At 38.2% G+C, this 20,715-nt stretch overlaps 1 long non-coding RNA gene across 11 annotated transcripts in view; it reads left to right on the forward strand.

Moving 5' to 3' along the window:
- Nucleotides 1–20,715, forward strand: part of LOC141140654 (uncharacterized) — a 905,916-nt gene that overhangs the window by 726,998 nt on the left and 158,203 nt on the right. Inside the window, exon 9 of one of the 11 annotated variants that reach the window (XR_012243969.1) lies at nucleotides 14,552–14,643. The exons of 9 other annotated variants lie outside the window; for them this stretch is intronic. This is a non-coding gene — a long non-coding RNA (uncharacterized lncRNA). The remainder of the gene's footprint in view (nucleotides 1–14,551; nucleotides 14,644–20,715) is intronic. One more of the 11 variants, XR_012243968.1, reaches the window with a different exon arrangement.

The following is a 20,715-nucleotide window of genomic DNA, read 5'->3' on the forward strand; positions in this document are numbered from 1 at the left end:
TAGTTCTGAGCTAGAATATTTACCCTCATCTACTCCATAACATGCCAAAAAGTACTAGAACGACACTCCAGAATGAACCGATTGCAGATATCTCTAAACATACCCAGACTTTATTTTTTATTTTTTTGTTTCTGGCAGTGAAATGGCAATTGCCAAGGCATGTAAGTCCCCAGATGTTCAAATAGCCGCCACCAAGAACAAACTCTCTTGGATTATGCTTCATGAGAAACTGGCCAGCATCTTACAAGATAAACAATCCAAATGTAATAAGATCTGGGACTCTTTGCTCCGATATCAGCAGATTAATGAGGGAACGGTGGTAGGGTATTGGAGCCCGCCACTGGAGGAGCTACTGACTGGGGCAGACCCACATTATTTTCATCTCTGTTTTTTACTTTTCTCTTTCTTCTCCCCTTCCTTCTTTCACTCTCCTCACCTTTGCTTATGGATTGTCCATTATGTTTTCTTACAAGGTTTAAATCTTTGGACATATGTCCCCATTGGTTATATATATTTGTTATTGTATCAGTTAATCGTCAATGGACTATTCCACTTTGAAGTTGGATAAGGTCTGGACTGAGTACTATTTTGCTAGGTTGATTGTGTAAACAGTGCTCCATGTATACTAGCATCTATTAAGCTATTATACTGTGCCTTATCCAAGCCTCTGTCCTAAACAAAAGCTTGTAACTCTTTCATTTCTGCTAAAACAATAAAATTATTGGAAAATAATATTTTACTTCACTCTAATTTTGTAGACCTATTGTCTTGCTTCAGGTCAATGTCTTAAGTATTGGAGCCACAGACAGACAGTAGACTCGAATATTCAGAAGGTGGCCAGCATGGTCAACTCCTGTATTTATATCACCACCAGTTTCCTTTAGCACACCTTATTTCCAGTTACAGTCCAGTGAAAAAGTGAAAAGTAATTGTGCAAACAATACCTAATCATGTGCAAGGCATATTAAAAAAACAAAACAGAATTGTATGACTGGATTATTAAAAAGCAGCACAACCCCATTCCCCATTCACTAAGCTAAGTGAATTTTCTCTTAGCAACGTGAATTTTTTTTTAAGCTTAGGGAATAAGGTGAAGTTGTGCTGACCTCAATTATCCAATCATGTGAAAGCAAAAATCCATTTTTTTAAAAATTTTCCAAGCACATTATTGGGTATCCTTTGCAAAGTGATTTTAACTTTATTTCACCTCATTCACTAAGAGAATTGAAAATTCACTTTGAAAGTGAACATGTTCTACTCTTTAGAAGTGTCTGTTACACATCTTTGCCACAGACATAAAGCACAGTATTTATGTCAGTGAATTATGTCTGCCATATAAATATATTGTACAATATATATATATATATATATATATATATATATATATATATTTACAAATAAATATAAAATTGTCCAAAAACATCAGAACAGTTTTCTAGCTGGTCATACCCTGTTTCCCGAAAATAAGACCTAGCGCGATGGTCGGTGATGGCTGCAATATAAGCCCTACCCCCCAAATAAGCCCTAGTTAAAGTCCTTGTAGGTCTTATTTTCAGGGTAGGGCTTATTTTCAGGGAAACAGGGTAGGGCTTATTTGGGGGGTAGGGCTTATATTGCAGCCATCACCGACAATCACGCTAGCATTTATTTTCGGGGAAACAGGGTAGATGGTGATAGTCCTAATAGTTTTGGTTGTCTATCTACAGGTGCATCTCAAAAAATTACAATATTATCAAAAAGTTAATTTATTTCAGTAATTCAATTAAAAAAGTGAAATTTGTATATTTTATATAGATGCATTACGTACACTGTGATATATTTCAAGCATTTCTTTCTTTTAATTTTGATGATTGAAGCAATAATTTTGATGGTTGAATATGCTGGGCAATAATAATGTATCTCATGGTGGGATAAGTCCTTCCTGGAGAAATATTTGGAACTCCAAATAGCCCCTAGAAGCAAAGAAGCAATGCGGTTTTCTTGATGAGGATCTAGTTAAGGATTGGTGCCTATTCTCAGAATTTTTCATCAATAAATGGATACAACTGATCATCAAACAAAGAGACGGGGTGTTGGAAAAAGCCAAAGCAGCCGTGGGTGAACATAAAAGGATCACCAGTGGCTTTGCCACTTCCTGCCTCTTTAAAAAATGGTATCAAGTCCTCAATGATAATGGGGACGAACTTATGCATAACATTGCATTGACAAGTTTGAGCGTGATTTAATAGACTATAAAGAGGGTAAAACATTTCAGTGGAGTCGATCCACTGGGTCTAATTTACCAAATACACACCTCAGGGCCACCTCGCCCTCGCCCAGGTATTGATCACACCAATATTGTATCCGTCCCTCTGCCCATTACCAATAGGTTTAGTCCTCTCGCCAATATTTCTGAGGATTTAGAGCCAGCCACCAATCCTTTTCACAGCAACAGAGTCTACCTCCACATGTATTGGGGCTTCCAATATTCCCAGTGAGGACCCTTCTTCTTTTTTTAGTACTGTCCCCCACTACCCCTCTGGAAGGAAAACGAAAACTCATAGAGTTAGACATGGGGTACTATTAAAATTTACAATCTGTCCTCTCACATCCTTGATGATGCCCAAACTGCTCTACTCAGGAAGGGATTAAGTTTTGCCCCATGTATATGTAACAAATTTGGTCTGTTTAAGGACCTCAATCGTTTCATTAGAAATTTGACAGTATGGCACCATAATGCCAAAAATACTCCAACCATTGTTGCAGCTCAAGAAAGCCAACTAGATCCTGTTTTGAACCTTATTATAAGGTCTCATTCCGATGATGCCCTAACCCTCCAGAACCTTTGGGAACTCTGGCAGGAGGGCCATACTGATAGCCAGCCTTTAGAAGCATTTTTTGATCCTCCCATGTAACATACTCATTTTTGCCCCATCTCCACATTTTACCAATCACATTCTAAGGGATCATACCTTGATACGTTTTATCAAGTAGTCTATAGGGATTTGATACAGATGTGCAATGAGCAGTCACGTCCTACACCAAACCTTACTCAAACTGAACGCCAGACATTACGCTCGTTAGAGAACGATTTGAGTGTCACTATCAAACAAGCTGACAAGGGAGGCAGCTTGGTTGTACAAAACTATAAGGACTATTTAGATGAATCATTTAGGCTACTCGCTGATACCGATACCTACAAGATACTGCCTAGAGATCCCCTTCAAAATTGACCTGAGAGACTTAGTTAATGAGGGCACAAAGGATGGTGTACTAATGGAGAGGGAATGGCTTTTCCTTCTACTGACACTATGTAGTACTCCCTACTTCTATCATTTGCCGAAAGTGCACAAATCTTTATCAAACTCCCCTCGGGAAGACCTATCGTGGCTGGCACTACTTCCAGATTGTCCCAATACATTGATCGTTTTTTGCAGCCGATTGTTCATCAATTACCTTCATACATTAGGGACTCTGGACACATTATTGAAATCTTACATGAGTATAGGTGGGAGAATCAATACCTGGGGGCGTCTCTTGACGTGTGCTCCTTGTACACCTCAATTCCACATGTAGTTGAAATAAGGGCACTTAGTAACTTCCTATGTACTGAGCCACCAATGAACTCACGACAGGCTGAATTCCTGGTGGACAGTACCAAATTTTGCTTAGAGCATAATTATTTTGTTTTCCAGGATAAATTTTATCTTCAAACCAGGGGAACAGCAATGGGAGCCAGCTTCTCTCCGTGTTATGCCAATATAACAATGGGGTTGTTAGAACAACTTTTCGTTTGGCATGACAATCCCTTCTCAGAACACATCGTCTTCTATGGTCGATATATTGATGATGTAGTTCTGATTTGGGATGGTACTAAAGATATTTTTTGTCCTTTGTGGAGCATTGTAACATGAACGATCTGAGTCTCAGCTTCAGATATGTTGTCGACCCAGACCGTTTGATTTTTCTGGACCTAGAATTGTTCCATGATGCCGGCTTGATACATACTAAGAACCATTACAAGCCGGTGGCAGGCAACTCTTACCTTAATTTTGAAAGTTGCCACCACCTGGCCTGGAAAAGAAACATACCTAAGGGCCAATTTCTCAGATTGAAGAGAAATTGCTCTAAACTTGAGGATTACACATCCCTGAGCCAAATCATGACCAAAAAATTCTTGGAAAAGGGGTATATATAGCAAGTAGAGGGGCAACAACTTAAAACCATATGTGACCCAGTAATAACCTGTAATAACCAGAAAACTATAAACAATCTGTAATGGATCTGTGGTCAGTCCGTAATATGTGCACAGTTTGTATTAGTCTATGTCCAAATGGTGAGAAGGGGTTAAAAGTCCAGAGCAAGCAGGGCTGCCCTCATATTAGAATCGAAACCATGTTCCAGGAAGCTGTAGAAAACAAGGAGAGAGGCGCCTCTGGGTACAGACATTTTTAACAAGCTTTAATAAACATATAATAGTCATTATTATACTATTAGTTATTATTAGACTATAGTTATTAGACTATTATATGTTTATTAAAGCTTGTTAAAAACGTCTGCACCCAGAGGCGCCTCTCTTCTTGTTTTCTTTTGGAAAAGGGTTATCCTCAGGATCTTCTTTCAGAGGTCTTTACATCCTGTGCGCATGGTTGTCTCAAACGTAAACACAATAACAGGATATTTAGAGGATATTTCGACAGTCGTGTTGGTATTTTCCAATGTAAAAAGAGCGGGTGTCTAACCTGCCCATCCATCCCTCATGGTCACCATGGTTCATGTAATCTGTTATATGTAAGCAGGACCATACGCACGTTGCGCACTAGGGTAGACGAACATCGCAGATTTATACAGAATGGCCTGGTCCAACATAGTGTGGCAAGACATTTCTCTCAACATTATGCGAGAGATTTCAAGGCTATGGCAGTTCTAGCGATTGAACATATCCCCAAGGGGTCCCTTACAGATAACAAGAGATTCTCGTTATTATGCAAAAGGGAAACCATGTGGATATACAAATTAAATTCTCTCTCACCCCATGGGTTAAATGAGGTGTTGGACATACCCTCATTGATTCATAATTTATAAGTTATTATCAACCTGCTGGACCCCTGTATGCATCTGTTTCTGTTTTTGAGGATTGTATCATATTTTTAAAATCATTGCTGGTGGTTTATGAGTTGTGTCTGTGTATATGTGTTCAATCACTTTTTGCAATACTGAATGGATTTGTATGTGTATGTGTATATATATATATATATATATATATATATATATATATATATATATATATTATGTGTGAGTGTATATATATATATATATATATATATCTCTATATATATATATATATATATATATATATATATATATAGATATATATATCTCTCTCTCTCTCTCTATATATATATATATCTATATATATAGATATATATATATATCTCTCTATATATATATATAGAGATATATATATATAGATATAGATATATGTGTGTATTTATATATATATATATATATATATATATATATTTTATATATTGTTACTATTCATTTGATTAAGAGTGTTTTTAATCCCTTGTACGATAATGAATTAACATTAATTTTATTTTTGTTTTTAAATGTTTTTCCATGATATTCATTACGCTATCCAGGTATTGGATGATTGGTGGTGGATCGATTGGTTGTTCCGCCTCGTGACTATAAAATCCCTGTTTTATGTTGGATCTTGAGAGTGTTATCTGAGGATGGGGTTAAACCCCGAAACATGTAACCGTATACTGCTCAAGCTCCGGCACCTGCTGTTATACTCATCCCATCCCCTGCTCTGATCCATCAGGTTTTGCTGATGTCTGCCTGTGGTCGCAGCATGTGATGCGGCCGGGAAGGAGTCCTGTGGTCTTCGGGCACCTTGCAGCTCAGCCTCGTTCCTGCTGCCCCTCCAACATGCATCTCTGGTCTCACCGGCCGCTGCAGCAGCTCTGCCATCTTCCACTCTGGTCATACAGTGATCATGCTTCCTGGATCTGTGCCCAGCCTTTCCCCTCCCTGATGTAGGCCGGCTTTGGTTATGGTCACCTCTCCCAGCTGTTGGAAAGTGTTTTCAGGCTTCCCATTTTTGGTCTGCAGCCCCCTCTGTCCACAGCTCTCACGGAAGCGGGACAGCCATTTCTTCACTACCTTTGGCTCCATTGCTAGCACTATCATAGTGAGTTTGGACATTCTGATGATTTTTCCCATTTGTACTGTGTATTGGTTACATGCTTTATCAGCAATAAACTGCTTTAAATTTCACATGGATTCCATCTCCAATTGATTCCTTGCCAGCTCCTGGATCTGCGCTTCCCAATTCTGTTGTTTTTGTCTGTTTATTATTTTGTCATCTGAGTGTGGTAGCAGCAGTCCAGTGTGACTTTTATAATTACTTTGGCTCCTTGGTTTACTTAATGCGCTTGGCTCCCTGTTGGAATTTATATAAAATATATGAGTTTCACTTTTTGAATTGAATTACTGAAATTAACTTTTTGATGATATTCAAATTTTTTGAGATGCACCTGTATATGTCTGTGTCCATCCAGTGATTTTACATCAGAAAGAGAGCTCTAGATTTAAGGAAAGCTAATTTTAATTTAAACTACGTCATTGCAGATGTCACTTCTAGTGTTGGGGAATTTGTAGTCAAACCACAATCAGCATGTTTTTGGTACTACCTAAATATAATTACTGTTTTACCGAAACACCCAGAACTAGACCATAAAAACATTACCACTGTTTACTGTATGGCTCAGATGCTATTTTGATCTCTGTTTTATCCTCTATAATTTCCTGCAGTCTTGGAAGTCCAATTTTGGATGTTGCACATAAGATTTTATAAAAAGAAAAAGCCAATACAGATGTTATTTAGTCAGGCATCACTTTCCTGACATGTTGTTAGTATTGTGAGTCACCGAGAAAATATAAAGGCGACTAAGTAAACGAAGTAAGTGCTAACCAAAGGTCAAAGTAAATGCGGAGTGTAATTCAGTCAAAGCACTACTAAAAGAAAAATGAGTAAACGAAATGTTATTATGTTACCATGCGCAATATTTTTTAATTTATTGTTATTGTGGTATTTTCCAAAAAGACACGGAGGCCAAATGCAGAGGTTGGTTTGTCTATTAGCATTACCTATGGGGCTCATTTAAAAAACAGCAATATAGCTGCACAATTGCTATAAAAAAGCACATTAATAAAGCACAGTAATGTACTTTACATATGTACTCTGGACTCTGCTGGCTTCAAGACTCAGGGCAACAGAGTTTAATAAAAGTTCTGTTTAAAAAAAAAATAGGCTGGTCATTTGTCCAATCTAAGGCACACAACTAGCACTCCTCCAATCATGGAGCTCTCTCTGCTACAGTGTACATAACGAAATGCAGTGTAACAGAGGGCGAAGAACGTTATTCCATAATAAATTAGTCTGTTTGAAATTCTCTGATGGGAAAAATTGGGGGAGTTAGTTGGATGAGAAACATTGCATTTTCCAAAAACTGATCAAGACAAAGCAAGTAATTGGGTTTATGTATGAAAATGTATGAAAATGTGCTTATGATGACATTTTTGCAATCAATCATAATTCATTTTTCATTTTCACCATTGTACTACAGAAATGACAGATGGTAGTAAATTGTTTGCTATGAGCAACAAGAAATGGTGTTGCTTCCACACTTTTCGTATAAGCCTTTGTGGCCTTACATATCAAAGTTCTCCGCTATGAATTACAGCCACCAATCAGGTTAAAATGTTCAGGGCAAGTTTTATGCTGCTTGGTGAATAAGAGGGGCAACTCCTGTTCTTCATAAGAACATGGTTATACATAAATGTTAGGTGCATATTATAAAATGTAAAAGCCAGCACACATTTATTCCTCATTTCACATTTTCATACAAAGTGACAACCACTGACACATTTTAGCCTACACTGTCTTAATCATAGCAGGTTACAAGTTACTGTAAATAGGTTTAAAATAACTTCAACATCAAATAAATGAGATATACAACACACATGAATACAAATAAAAACTGTTGAATGTTGCACAGTCTCTTGGTGCCCATACTAAATACTAATCACCGGTGTTGCCTGTGGTCTCCCTTCAGCTGTTTTTCCCCCCCATTAGTCGCGTACTGTGCTTTGTTCTGCACTTGTTTTTGTGGGGTTATCCATCTTGGTAGAGGCTTTCATTCTTCATAGCAGCTGTCCCCTTGATGGCTGGTGATCTGATGACTGGTGGGGGAATATTTAAGATGCATGAAAGGTGGAGGAAGCACAAAGCTATAGAATTAATGAACAGAAACAGGGAGAGGGATGTAGTGCTGGTTCTCCTCTAATTGGTAGCAGTGCCTCTCTGACAATTTCAAGCACTTTCATTAGTCAGATGAACAGTTACTACCACAGACTGGATAAATAACTGTATTAATATTTGCCTCCTATATTTGTTGTCCTGTCGCAGTGTCCTGAACTTCACATACCACAGTAAAGACAGAATAGATCTTATCTAAGGGGGCTTTTATCACTGACTTTGGGCAGAATATCTTTCAGCATTTCACATTTTATGCATAGAGTTTTCCACAAAAACAGTCAATGTCTATAACGGTGTTGTAGTACAGATGCCCTTCTGTGTGAAAATGATTGTTCTTCCAGGCTGGACATTCATATAGATCAGGGGTCTCCAAACTTTATAAGAAGGGGCCAGTTTACTGTCCTTCAGACTTTAGCGGGGCCAGACTGTGCCAAGTGGGAATGAACAATGCCCGATCTTTGGTATTAGGGGAAAAATAGTTAACGGCAGTGGGAGGAACAGTGCATTGTTGTTATCAATAGAAGGAATTATGCCTCATTGTTGGTGTCAGTGGAATAAATAGTGCCCCATTGTTGGTGTCAGTGGCAGGAATTATGCCCCATTGTTAATGTCAGCGGCGGGAATAATTACTCAAAGGCCAGATAAAGGCAAGCAAAGGGCCGCAGTTTGGATACCACTGATACAGTCTGATGCAATGACACAAAGCAACACTTGTTTTGTATGTTCATCTACCAAGCTTTATTGTAATATCTTCTAGTTGCCATAAAAAGCAACAAACTTCAGTTCACGTAAAAATGTCCAACATTATATTATTGATATGCCAAAGTCATAGTGCTACAACACTATAACATGAAAAAAGCTTTAATGCCACAATATACATCTCAATAAAGGGTATGAGCCACCATTGTCACTGACAGAAATAAAAAAGAAAAATACCCCAAACTGCTTAAAATGTAAAATGCCAAAATTAGGCATATCCTATTGCTTTTTATTCGCCATATAAATACATTTAAAAAGGGTCTGGTTATGGCACATGTAGAACCCCCATTCTCATTCAACAAAAATAGCAAATAATATAAATGGGACACTTCAAAGGTAAATACGATATAGGATAATTTTGGGAGAAAAGCTTGAGGCACCCCAAAAAAGGAAAAATTGTACAAATTGCATCAAAATGTATAAATGGCTGGATTTCAATGACTACCTAGGTAAGGCATTCAAAATAATAAAAATTAAATAAAAATTAAAATTCCTATAGCCGCATCAATGGCAACCATTTAAATCATGAACTGTAAAAGAGAAAAAGTTATGTTTCTCTAATCACCTGTTCAGCAGGCAAGGCTAAACAGAATCTATACCCATAGGGTGGAGCCGGGTCATTTATATCACAGCTCACAGCTAGTATTATACTGCATAGCCATCATCCCAGATTTATAAAATGTATACTGTACAGGTCCAAAGTACTGGGTCATTGATTGGTAACTTATGAGAGGTGATCAAGAATTGATGGTAAACTGGGAGCATGCATTAGTAAGCAAACTTTGGGTCACTATGGAAAACAGGAAATATTTTAGAAAGTTGAACACTGTAAGCAAAACACAATAGAAGAAGCACATTGAAATTGGTCTTATGAATTATTTTAACATTTGCCCTGCACTTGTGAAAAAGTCAACAACAGTTGTAAAAGAATTCTTAAATACAGAGTTCCAGGATGTGGTTGATATATTTTCAGTGTTTTTTTAGTCTTTGTTTTTGACTATTCTTACCACCAACTCATGCCACCCAACATTAAAATGCATTTCTGTTGAAAAAGTGGACCTGTTATTCATTTTCAATCTTATTTCTAAGCAGAGTACGTTATACATAAGGTTGTGTTCAAAAGTTTAAGCAACTTTGGTGAAATTGCATGTATTGTTGATTTTCCAAGTAGAATTAAATACATGCTGTAGGCAAGAATTTGAACATGTTTTTTGTCACTTTTTCTGCATTTGTGAAGTGACAGTTCAACTATCTGCATCAGCAGCCACAACACAGAGACAAGGGGTGGGGTGTAATGGGAGAGGGCAGGGCTTAGCAGGAACAGGACTCCTGCACTTCTTGAAATGTCAGAAAAAAATGATTTGTCCTGAAGATTGTACACCCACTGAGTTGGGAAATCTGAGAGTTTCATAATCAGCTAGATTTGTTTCTGAAACTTTTAGGCATCATGCACACGGGTGAATCTTTTTATCTATCTATGCTGAATCTTTTTGCCAGGAGGTGGCAGAAAAATCATGCATAAAAAAATTACTTGTTTCAGTGCATAATTACACATGTTTGTGCGTTGGCATATGGCGTTTACAAGCGTATGAGTGTAAACTCATTCTACTGGCCAGAATATTCAATTATTCTAACCACTGGAATAAATGTACGCACATACGTGCACAAATCATGCACAGAAGCTCCTCTCCGAGTGCAGCTTTGGGGCATTTTTTTTTATACCGCTAAACACTGTTCTTAAAATACTAATCAAATGCCTAATTTATGGCCACATAGGCAACATTCAACTGTGGTTATAGGCATAAAAAAGCTGGAGGTTTGTAAAACCAGTGTATTTTTTTTATGCCCATGTGCAAGTAATTTTTTTTTTTTATGTAACAGACTGGGAAAGGAATAAGGCCAGGTTCAAACTTTTCTGCTGTGGTGTGTTGTGTTTATGCATGCGCACCTACATAGGTTTTTTTCACACGTTATCCTGCATTGCATTAGGCACCCCATTAAAATGAATGTAGGGGTGCCATTCATTCTGGGTAATTTGTTCATTCTGAATGGCACAGTATCTCACCAACGCAAGTGAGGTATGTTGCTATTCTTTTTGGTAATACGCGCATTACGGTGTACATTCCTGCAGCGCAAAAGTGTTAACCACCCTTCCAGTTCATCCACAATCTTCTTTTAGGGTTCCAGAATCTAAATATATAGACCCTTATACAAGTCATAAGAGAACCTAATAAATGTCCTAACACTTGAATCCAGAGGTGGGGGACTTGAGTCACATGACTTGAGGACTTGCAACTTGCTTGACAAAATTAAATAAATGACTCGACTTGACTTTGACTTGTCACTAATGACTTGCGACTTGACTTTGACTTGGGCTATTTGACTTGCAATGACTTGGCACCACCCCCCGAAAATATTACCCACACACTCCGCCCACCACCGCCTCTGAGCCAATCAGCATTTGCCAAATGCCATTGGAGCTGTTCAGGGTAGCAGTAAGAGTTATGTCAGTCCCTGCATCAAGCGCACCTGTTGAACGTGTGTTCAGCCATGGTGGGGTGATAATGCGACCCCATGGCTCACAACTGAGCGAGAAAGTACTTTCCAATTTAATTTTTTGCAAATGCAATGCATTTTAAGTGGCTATTCTCATCACCATTCAAGTGTCCAGATGTTGGCATTGTGTCAAGTTCAAACTTTGAGCTTAGTTATTTTCCCCCTCAGCAAGGACTACATTTTTTCAGGCTTATTGGCCATTTAATTGTTGAGTGTTCTGCTCCTTGTCTGCTGTTTGGGCATTCAAAGTGTTTCTTTAATATGCCAAGAAAAAAACACTAAGCAGTTTTGTTAATGTTGAAAATAAAACAAAACCTTTCCTGAAAACTGACTTTTAACTCATTTAAAGGTGGAAATGGGGTAGATCAGTATTTTGACTTAATTTGTGACTTGACCAAAATAAATGACTTGACTTGACTTGCTTGACTTCTAGCAGGGACTTGACTTGACTTGCTTGCTTTTCGCCACAGTAACTTGGGACTTGCTTGTGACTTGAAGGTTAAGACTTGAGACTTGCTTGTGACTTGCACATATGTGACTTACTCCCATGTGTGCTTGAATCTAAGCAACTGATTTAGGGTCTGGCGATAAAGATAACCCAAACTAGTTACATGGCTCTTCCAAAATATGAAAGAGCTGTAAAAAGCTAAACACTTCCTACCTTTTAATTTGCACTGTATGCAATCTAATTATAAAATGGAAGTAAAAGTTTCAATAAACCCACATCATTAAAAACTATCAATAAATGTATTACATGCTGTTCATACTCACTATGGGATTCGTTTTCTGTATTCTGCAAAAAACTTGGTTGATCCTGTTGTTCTCTGTCTCCCCCCCCGTCCATGTCCCCACTGTAGTTCGGAATTTTGCAGAGCAGTGTTGGCAGCTAGTGCACAAACTCAGTTTTTTAAGTGTATTTCTACCCTGAGCATTTCCTGACTATCACATCTGAGCAGCCCATGCAACTATTGAGTCACACATGTAGGCGTATACACAGTGGTGGAAAAATTGGAAAAAACTGCGCTATGAGAAATTAAATAAATTACAAAATACTAAAAACTTTGTTGGAAGCTGCAATTCTCCTGTATAACACAGTAAAAATAAATTAAAAGAAAAATAGAATCGCGCTAAACCTATTAAATCATAAATGATAATTAGTCAATATGTGATCCACCAGTGCTCAAAACTTCTACATAAACCTTGATAATTGATTGTGAAAAATAAAGTCCACCAGTATTCAAAAATATATTAATTGAACCAATAAAGTCCACAAATAAAAAATCCACCAGTGCTCAAAAATTTGATTGATGAAGTCCATCCGTATGTGCGATGGCAGCTCTAAATGCTATTAGAAAATCATGCTGAATCCTCCACCAAATTTAGAAGAAATCACTTCTTACCAGATGACCATGATCCCCCATTACAGAGGATCAGGGAAAAAATGTAGTATAAAACACAGCTTATTCCAATATGCAGCGAGCACATTCAAAAATCCTCAGACCGCCTCAGTGTCATTCAGACCGATGCATAGATACACGTGGTACATATAAAATATAAATGCTCCAATAATGTAAAACCTTTTATAAATTTATTAAAAGAAGCAAAGTATCACACTTAGAAAAGTTGCGTCATTAAAATCCTGAAGTCTTATGTGCTGGCCAGGGCACGATGAGACAAACCCGTCCTTCTGGGAATACAAACAGTAGCACACGAGGTGACATCAGCGCGTCGCTCTGTCCTATGCGTTTCGTAATAGATTACGTCATCCAGGGGCCCCGTAGCGCGGAGCAACGTGCTGATGTCACCTCGTGTGCTACTGTTTGTATTCCCAGAAGGACAGGCTTGTATGATTGTGTGCCGGCTGGCACATCAGACTTCAGGCTTTTATTGATGCAACTTTTGTAATGCCCCGTACACACGGTCGGATTTTCCGATGGAAAATGTCCGATCGGAGCGTGTTGTCGGAAATTCCGACCGTGTGTAGGCTCCATCTGACATTTTCCATCAGATTTTCCGACACACAAAGTTGGAGAGCAGGAGATAAAATTTTCCGACAACAAAATCCGTTGTCGGAAATTCCGATCGTGTGTACACAAATCCGACGGACAAAGTGCCACGCATGCTCAGAATAAATAAAGAGATGAAAGCTATTGGCCACTGCCCCGTTTATAGTCCCAACGTACGTGTTTTACGTCACCGCGTTCAGAATGATCGGATTTTCCAACAACTTTGTGTGACCGTGTGTATGCAAGACAAGTTTGAGCCAACATCCGTCAGAAAAAATCCTAGGATTTTGTTGTCGGAATGTCCGAACAAAGTCCGACCGTGTGTACGCCCTATAAGTGTGATACTTGGCTTCTTTTAATAAATTTATAAAAGGTTTTACACTATTGGAGCATTTATATTTTATATGTACCACGTGTATCTACGCATCGGTCTGAATGACACTGAGGCGGTCTGAAGATCTTTGAATGTGCTCGCTGCATATTGGAATAAGCTGTGTTTTATACTACATGTTTTTCATGATCCTCTGTAATGGGGGATCATGGTCATCTGGTAAGAAGTGATTTCTTCTAAATTTGGTGGTGGATTCAGCATGATTTTCTAATCGCATTTAGAGCTGCCATCGCACATACGGATGGACTTCATCAATCAAATTTTTGAGCACTGGTGGATTTTTTATTGATGGACTTCATTGGTTCAATTAATATATTTTTGAACACTGGTGGAATTTATTTTTCACAATCAATTATCAAGGTTTTTATATAAGTTTTGAGCACTGGTGGATCACATATTGACTAATTATCAGTTATGATTTAAAAGGTTTAGCGCGATTCTATTTTTCTTTCAGTATACACAGCGGTGAAGGACACTCCCCTCCCTCCCTCCTCCACTAACTAGTTTTTTTTTTTTTTTATATGTGACCAGTAGCAGAGGACTGGAAGCTCCATCTGCCACTATTTTCTTACAGTCTGGGAAAGAGCTGGGTCATTTGACAGCTCTATCGATTGGGAAAGAAGGTACTTAATGTTTGTTTTTTTTTTTATTAAAATAATTACAGTGCCATCATCCCCATGCAGAAAGAGAATGGACAATGTAAATTAAACAGTGTATTTTTAGTATCACTTTGAAAGTAAACTCGAAAACTGAGAATCCAAGTAACGTCTTTCATAGAACTGTTCATAGACTGTTCACCTACATAAAGCAAAACCCCCATTTTGCTATGAAGTATCAATAAAAAGTTGTAGATGACGTAGTGGGGAAGTGTTTTCTTCCATAAATATGATTTGCACAGAAGAGCCATTAGAAGAAAACCATTTCATCACAGAGGTCCAGAAGTATGCAACACGACATTTAAATGAGTCAGAGGTGTGATGATCAAAATTTGAACTACTTGGCAACTATTGCCAAACATTTATAGAAAAAATGGGAAGCATGTAAACAATAGAGTGCTTTGCTAACCATTAAGTACTTCTGTGGATCTATGATGCTTTGGTGTTGTTGGCAGCCAATAAAAGGAGAAATATTTTGGAGGTAATAGGAATAATGGATGCTGCTAAGTGACAATTAATACCAGAGACTAATGTCCTATGGCCAATGAAAATACTAAGTTGAGGATGACAATGACCCAAAAACACCCCAAAATTAAACAACAAACTACAAGTAACAACAGATTACATTTCTAGAGTTTGCTTCACAATCCCCAGATTTTAATATGATTAAAAAACTGTGGGTAGACCTTAAACATTCAGTGCATACAAGGCAACCTAATCATTTTAAGAAACTAGCAGCTTTTTTCAAAGAAGAAAAGACTTCTTGCTAGGTCCAATAACAATTTGGAGGATGTGATATGTATCAAAAGAAATGTTATGACGTACTGACGGACTCTGTGTCCACAATTTCTTTTAGTTTTGATAAATTCAGCAGGCAGTCATTGCACATTAACTTTTGCAGATCTTTGTCACACAACGGTGGCTGCACTGTTATATGAACCCGATCTAGGATATTCCCAAAGATTGTCCTCATGCTACTTCTGTTGCTTTTCTTTAAACAGGCACTAATGTTTCCCCTTGATGGTATTCTTATTATGTACATATGTTATAATTTTTAGCAGAAAATCTTTCATAACCTATGCCTGAAAACCACAAAGAAGACTGTTCACACTAACAGGGTGTAAAATTATGAATTTTCATTGTATTTTATATAGCTAATATTTACCTGAAAAAATAATTCTATTCATTTAAGTAACACATGCTTTTTAATGTGTTGTACTGTTGATGCAAACAGCATAAGCATGGCAGCATTTCAACTGTGTGAAGATAGCTATGGGTTAATTGCTGAGATTATACCTTTTTCCAGCAAAGACTGCTGAATCAGCAGGTTAGGGCAATGTGAAATATTATCTTAAGTGCTTTTTTTTTTTTTTTCTTAACTTGCGCTTTGGAAAAACAGCTGCTTCGGAGAGCAAGCCTGTCTGTGACATGCCAACATCTGGAAAGTCCATGCCAATGAACAGAGGATTTAAATGTCAACCTAATGTTTCAAGGGCTGGCTCGTGATGGCTGCACTATGTAACTCTTTGTGGTCCTTCTCACTAGTGAAATATAGAGTATTTTTCACGTTTAGAGGACAAAGATAACTTGTTTTACTTTACCCATATACATCCCTTGTCAACATCTGCTGATGACAGAGTCTCATAGAGCGCAATTGCTATAAGATTTACCCATCCTTAAAAGAAACAGTCTTGTAAATCCACAATGTGGCATTTTGAAACTGGTGGATTGTGGCAACAAGAGTAAAAGCATATCCATGTCAAAGTGTAAATTTGTTTAAAAGCTTTCTATAGGTCAACCTCAACCCCACTTAGCTTAAAGTGGAATAAATAAAGATATCCCCTAAAGAGTGGTGTAGCAAAGGCACCCACAAAAATATCTGCCTAAAAATGGATGCTGCAGAAAGTACAACATAGTAGTTTACATTTCATAGCAAGACTAGGGACTTCCTCAAGGAAAATTGCATAGGAAATAACTGGGGGCCCTACCTTCAGCAGACACTCTTCAGCACTGGTGATGGTTGGACAAGATGCTAGGAAATGCCTGTTGTATGCGTTTCATATAAAGCAGAGTAATTTAGGTGGGGTGGTTAATGGGTGGAGCTTAAGGCTGCATATGCTCTGTGCAGGTTCCAGAGCTACAGTAGAACATTGGAAGTTTTATTATGTTTTCCACGATGCCTTAGCCGATCAACATAGTAAATGTCCAGCTCTGCTGTTCAATCAAAACTCAGTTATTATGATAGTATACAGTAAATGTAATTTACCACATTAAAATTTGTGGGCGTGATAAATTAAGCAAGCCTTGGTATAAAGTTGAGAGGTTGTGTATAAGACAATTTAAAATTACCGGTATTTGTGTTTTACCTATTTAGGTATCAGTGTCAGTATCTACTGGCTACAAGTCTAAAGTTTATCTAAGGACAAAACTTTTCTTCATTATTTTGGAAACAGTATGGATTAGTTAACAGAGAAGTGCAGTATTATAAAATAATATATATACTTACCTATACATACCTACTACAAGCTGTCCCCCACCAGCTCTAAGCCCGAGAACTGAGCAATCACGTGAATGATGATCACTCTGTTCTCGGGTCCGCTCTGAGCACTGCCGGTCACTGCTCTGTGCAGTGCCCTTCCATCGCTCACTGGAGCGTCATGCAAGAGAGGGGGCAGGAACAGCTGGCTCAGGCTTTCAGTGGAAGGCTGAGTTGCTGTTTAATGTAATGTGTTTTCCTGCCCTATAGACACAGCAGAAATTGAGAGGAAATATAATTCAATTCAAATTGAGAAAATCTTATTCAAAAACAGAATAACTGAGTTGGAAAAAGGATCACCCCTAGGTGTCAGTATTTTGTTGAACCGCCTTTTGCTTTAATTACAGACTTTAGTCTGTTGGGATATGTGTCTACTAACTTTGCACATCTAGATATTGCAATATTTGCCCACTCTTCTTTGCAGAACTGCTCAAGTTCAGTTAAACTTGATGGTAACCATTTGTGGACTGCAGTCTTCAAGTCATTCCACAGAAGGTGATTAGCTACACCTGATTGAGTTTACAAATCATTTTTAGGAGGGGGGTGATCCTTTTTCCAACTGATTCTGTTTTTTATTATTTATTTTTTCTGACATGTTGTTATATCTTTCACTTGGATGTTATAAGTTGCACTGAGTAAATACAGCTGGATAAAACAAAAACAGTGTATGTCTTAATTTCAGGCTGCAAAGCAACAACATGTGATTCTTTTAAAGGGGTGTGATTCTTTTCTATACCCACTGTATATGGATTCTCTTTTGCTTCTGACATACGTACATCTGTGAAACATTTCTGATGGATCTGGATTACAGCATTATGATAGGGCTTTAGGAAGCAGGGACCATTGAATTGTTTACCTTTGCCAAGCATCATGTGGCTGTTATTTCCCTATGCAAGCCAATATGACTGCATCCCAAACAAATTTGTGGGCAGTTTGTGTGTTACCTAGTTAGGTGAATTACATTATACCCTGTGCAGTTTTAGCCTTGTACTTACATTAGAATCATGCAGTGTTATTCTGCTCTAAGCCTACTTTGTAAAGGTCTTGTCCTGAAGGGTATTGGTTTGTGTCTTGTTCGCCGTGTCATCCTTCTCTCTTCATCCAAGTCTATGGGAATGCAAAAGCAGCTGGAAACAGTCAAACTGCAGATCTAATGCACCTGTCAGTAAATTTTGAATGACCTCAGAAGCATCTCCATTTAAAGAAAGTTGAATTTGATTATCAACACAAGGCCAAAGTCTGTCAGCACAGGCCCTAAGCCTGACTAAGTGACTAAAACTTGATAGGTCTGCTTCCTCTTGCCTATAGTTCAGACATAGCTCTCAACTGTTCCTGATTTCGAAGGACTGTCCCTGATTTGGAACAAAGTCCCTCTGTCCCTCTTCCCTCCTCATTTGTCCCTCATTTTGGTTTGATCTATATAGTTGTATATAAAATGCACTATTAATCTTTCCTAGAGCTAAATCTTTTATCCAATTTCTAAATTGTTGCATATGTATATTTCAAAAGCCAGTATAAGGGAATAGTAGTGGTAAAAAAAAGCACTTGTGGGTTTAACAATTTTTTTGTATAATTATTCTTTATGGGGCAAGACAGGGGGTGTGTTCTATGCCTAGTTCAAAAGCCAGTATAAAGGAATAGTAGTGGTAAAAAAAGAAAAAAAAGCACTTGTGGGTTTAACCATTTTTTTTGTATAATTATTCTTTAAGGGGCAAGACAGGGGGTGTGTTCTATGCCTACATAATTTTGCTTATAGGTGTCCCTTGTTCACATCTCAAAAAGTTGGAAGGTATGGTTCAGCTGTAATCTGCAGGCATGGATCCCAAGAGTTCCTACTTGCAGCAGGAACACACCATCACCTGGGCTGCTTGCCGTAAACAATACATTTACCTGTAGTAATATGGTACATGTTACACCCATATTTAGGGTATAACTTGTAACATGTTACTATGTACCAGCCCAAGCACCCCCCGATCCCCCCACCCAGCTGTCACATCTTTAAAACATAGCAGTTGTTGGGGGTTCCCCCGACACAGACATTTTATTCATTCACAAGAGTCTGTTAATGAATAAAATCCCATCTGGCACTGTGACAGATGGCTTGTAGTTCTCAATAAATTGCAAGGGCATCTACTCTTGTAGTGTATGATGATTGCAGGTTCAATGCTCTACAGCAGGAGTCTCATACTGGCGGCCCTCCAGCTGTTGCAAAACTACAAGACCCATGAGGCATCGCAAGGCTGCCAGTTACAAGCCTGACTCCCACAGGCAGAGGCATGATGGGACTTGTAGTTTTGCAACAGCTGGAGGGCCACCAGTTTGAGACCCCTGCTCTACAGGGTCTTGAGAAAGAAATAATTGCACATTTTTACCTGCAAAAACTTCGCTTTTAAGCTGACCATATATTAAAAAATTTCAGCTCAAATGTTTTGTTTTAAGAATGTTCATTCAATTTTCTAAATAGTGGGCTCAAATCAACATTCATTTTCAACTGCAGTGGCAAAAAATTTTTAAGGGGCAGGATAGAAAATCTTTCTCGAACAAATTAATTTCTAACCGCGTATAGGGTTTTCATTTGGTAAAGTCCATTCATTCCACAATCAAAACAAAATTTTGAAGTACTTTCCAATTACATTTGTCAAGTTATAGAAGAATTTTGAATGAGAATTTTTATATGGATGTTCTTACGAAAATCTACTATTATATGCCTAACTTTACTTTCTGCAACCAGCAGCATTGTTTAGAGTTACTGAACTGAGGATTCCATGTCTAATGTCAATTCACACTGCTGCGACTTCAAAGCCGTCATCCCATCGTGACTTCGGTATGATTTACATATGACTTCTTTAACAGAAGTCAATGCAATTTGTGCCTAAGTTGGACCAAAAGTAGCGCAGGAACCATTTTAGTCGCTCCTTTTAGAACAATTCCATTGCACTTAATGGGGTGCGACTTGTGATGCGACACGTGCTCTCAATGTCGGAGCGCATGTCACACCAGTGTGAACCAGGCCTTAATTGCAGGACCTTTCTTTAGCATCTCTGTGGGTCTTTCTTGTTGGTGCCCATTCCACCCTTATTATAATTTTACATTGTACATCATGGGTGGAAGGAAAGAAAATTGCTCATTTTCCCCACTAAACACAGTCAATGTTGAAGGTGGAATCCCTTTCGCAGCGCTGTTGTATTTTGCCGGTGGGGAGCTTTCTCAGCCAGCAGAACACAATGATTAGTGTTGTCGGCTATAGCTGGTGGCACTAATCGTTAGGAAAAGAATATGACAGGCTGTTTACAACCAGGGTGCCCATACATAGATTGAAAATTCTGATGGTCCCTGCTGAACTGACCGAATTTTGATTTATGTATGCTCAGCTTTACAGTTTTTGTGCTGTCTGGGTTTCTCTAAAAACAAAGCCAAAATGTAAACGTGGAATCAAATCCTGTAATCAGTGCACGGTACGGTTTAGTTAGCAAACAAAGTGCATTTTACCAGACTATGTCTAC

Source organism: Aquarana catesbeiana, linkage group LG04 (genome assembly GCF_042186555.1).
Source record: "Aquarana catesbeiana isolate 2022-GZ linkage group LG04, ASM4218655v1, whole genome shotgun sequence".
NCBI lineage: Eukaryota > Metazoa > Chordata > Amphibia > Anura > Ranidae > Aquarana > Aquarana catesbeiana.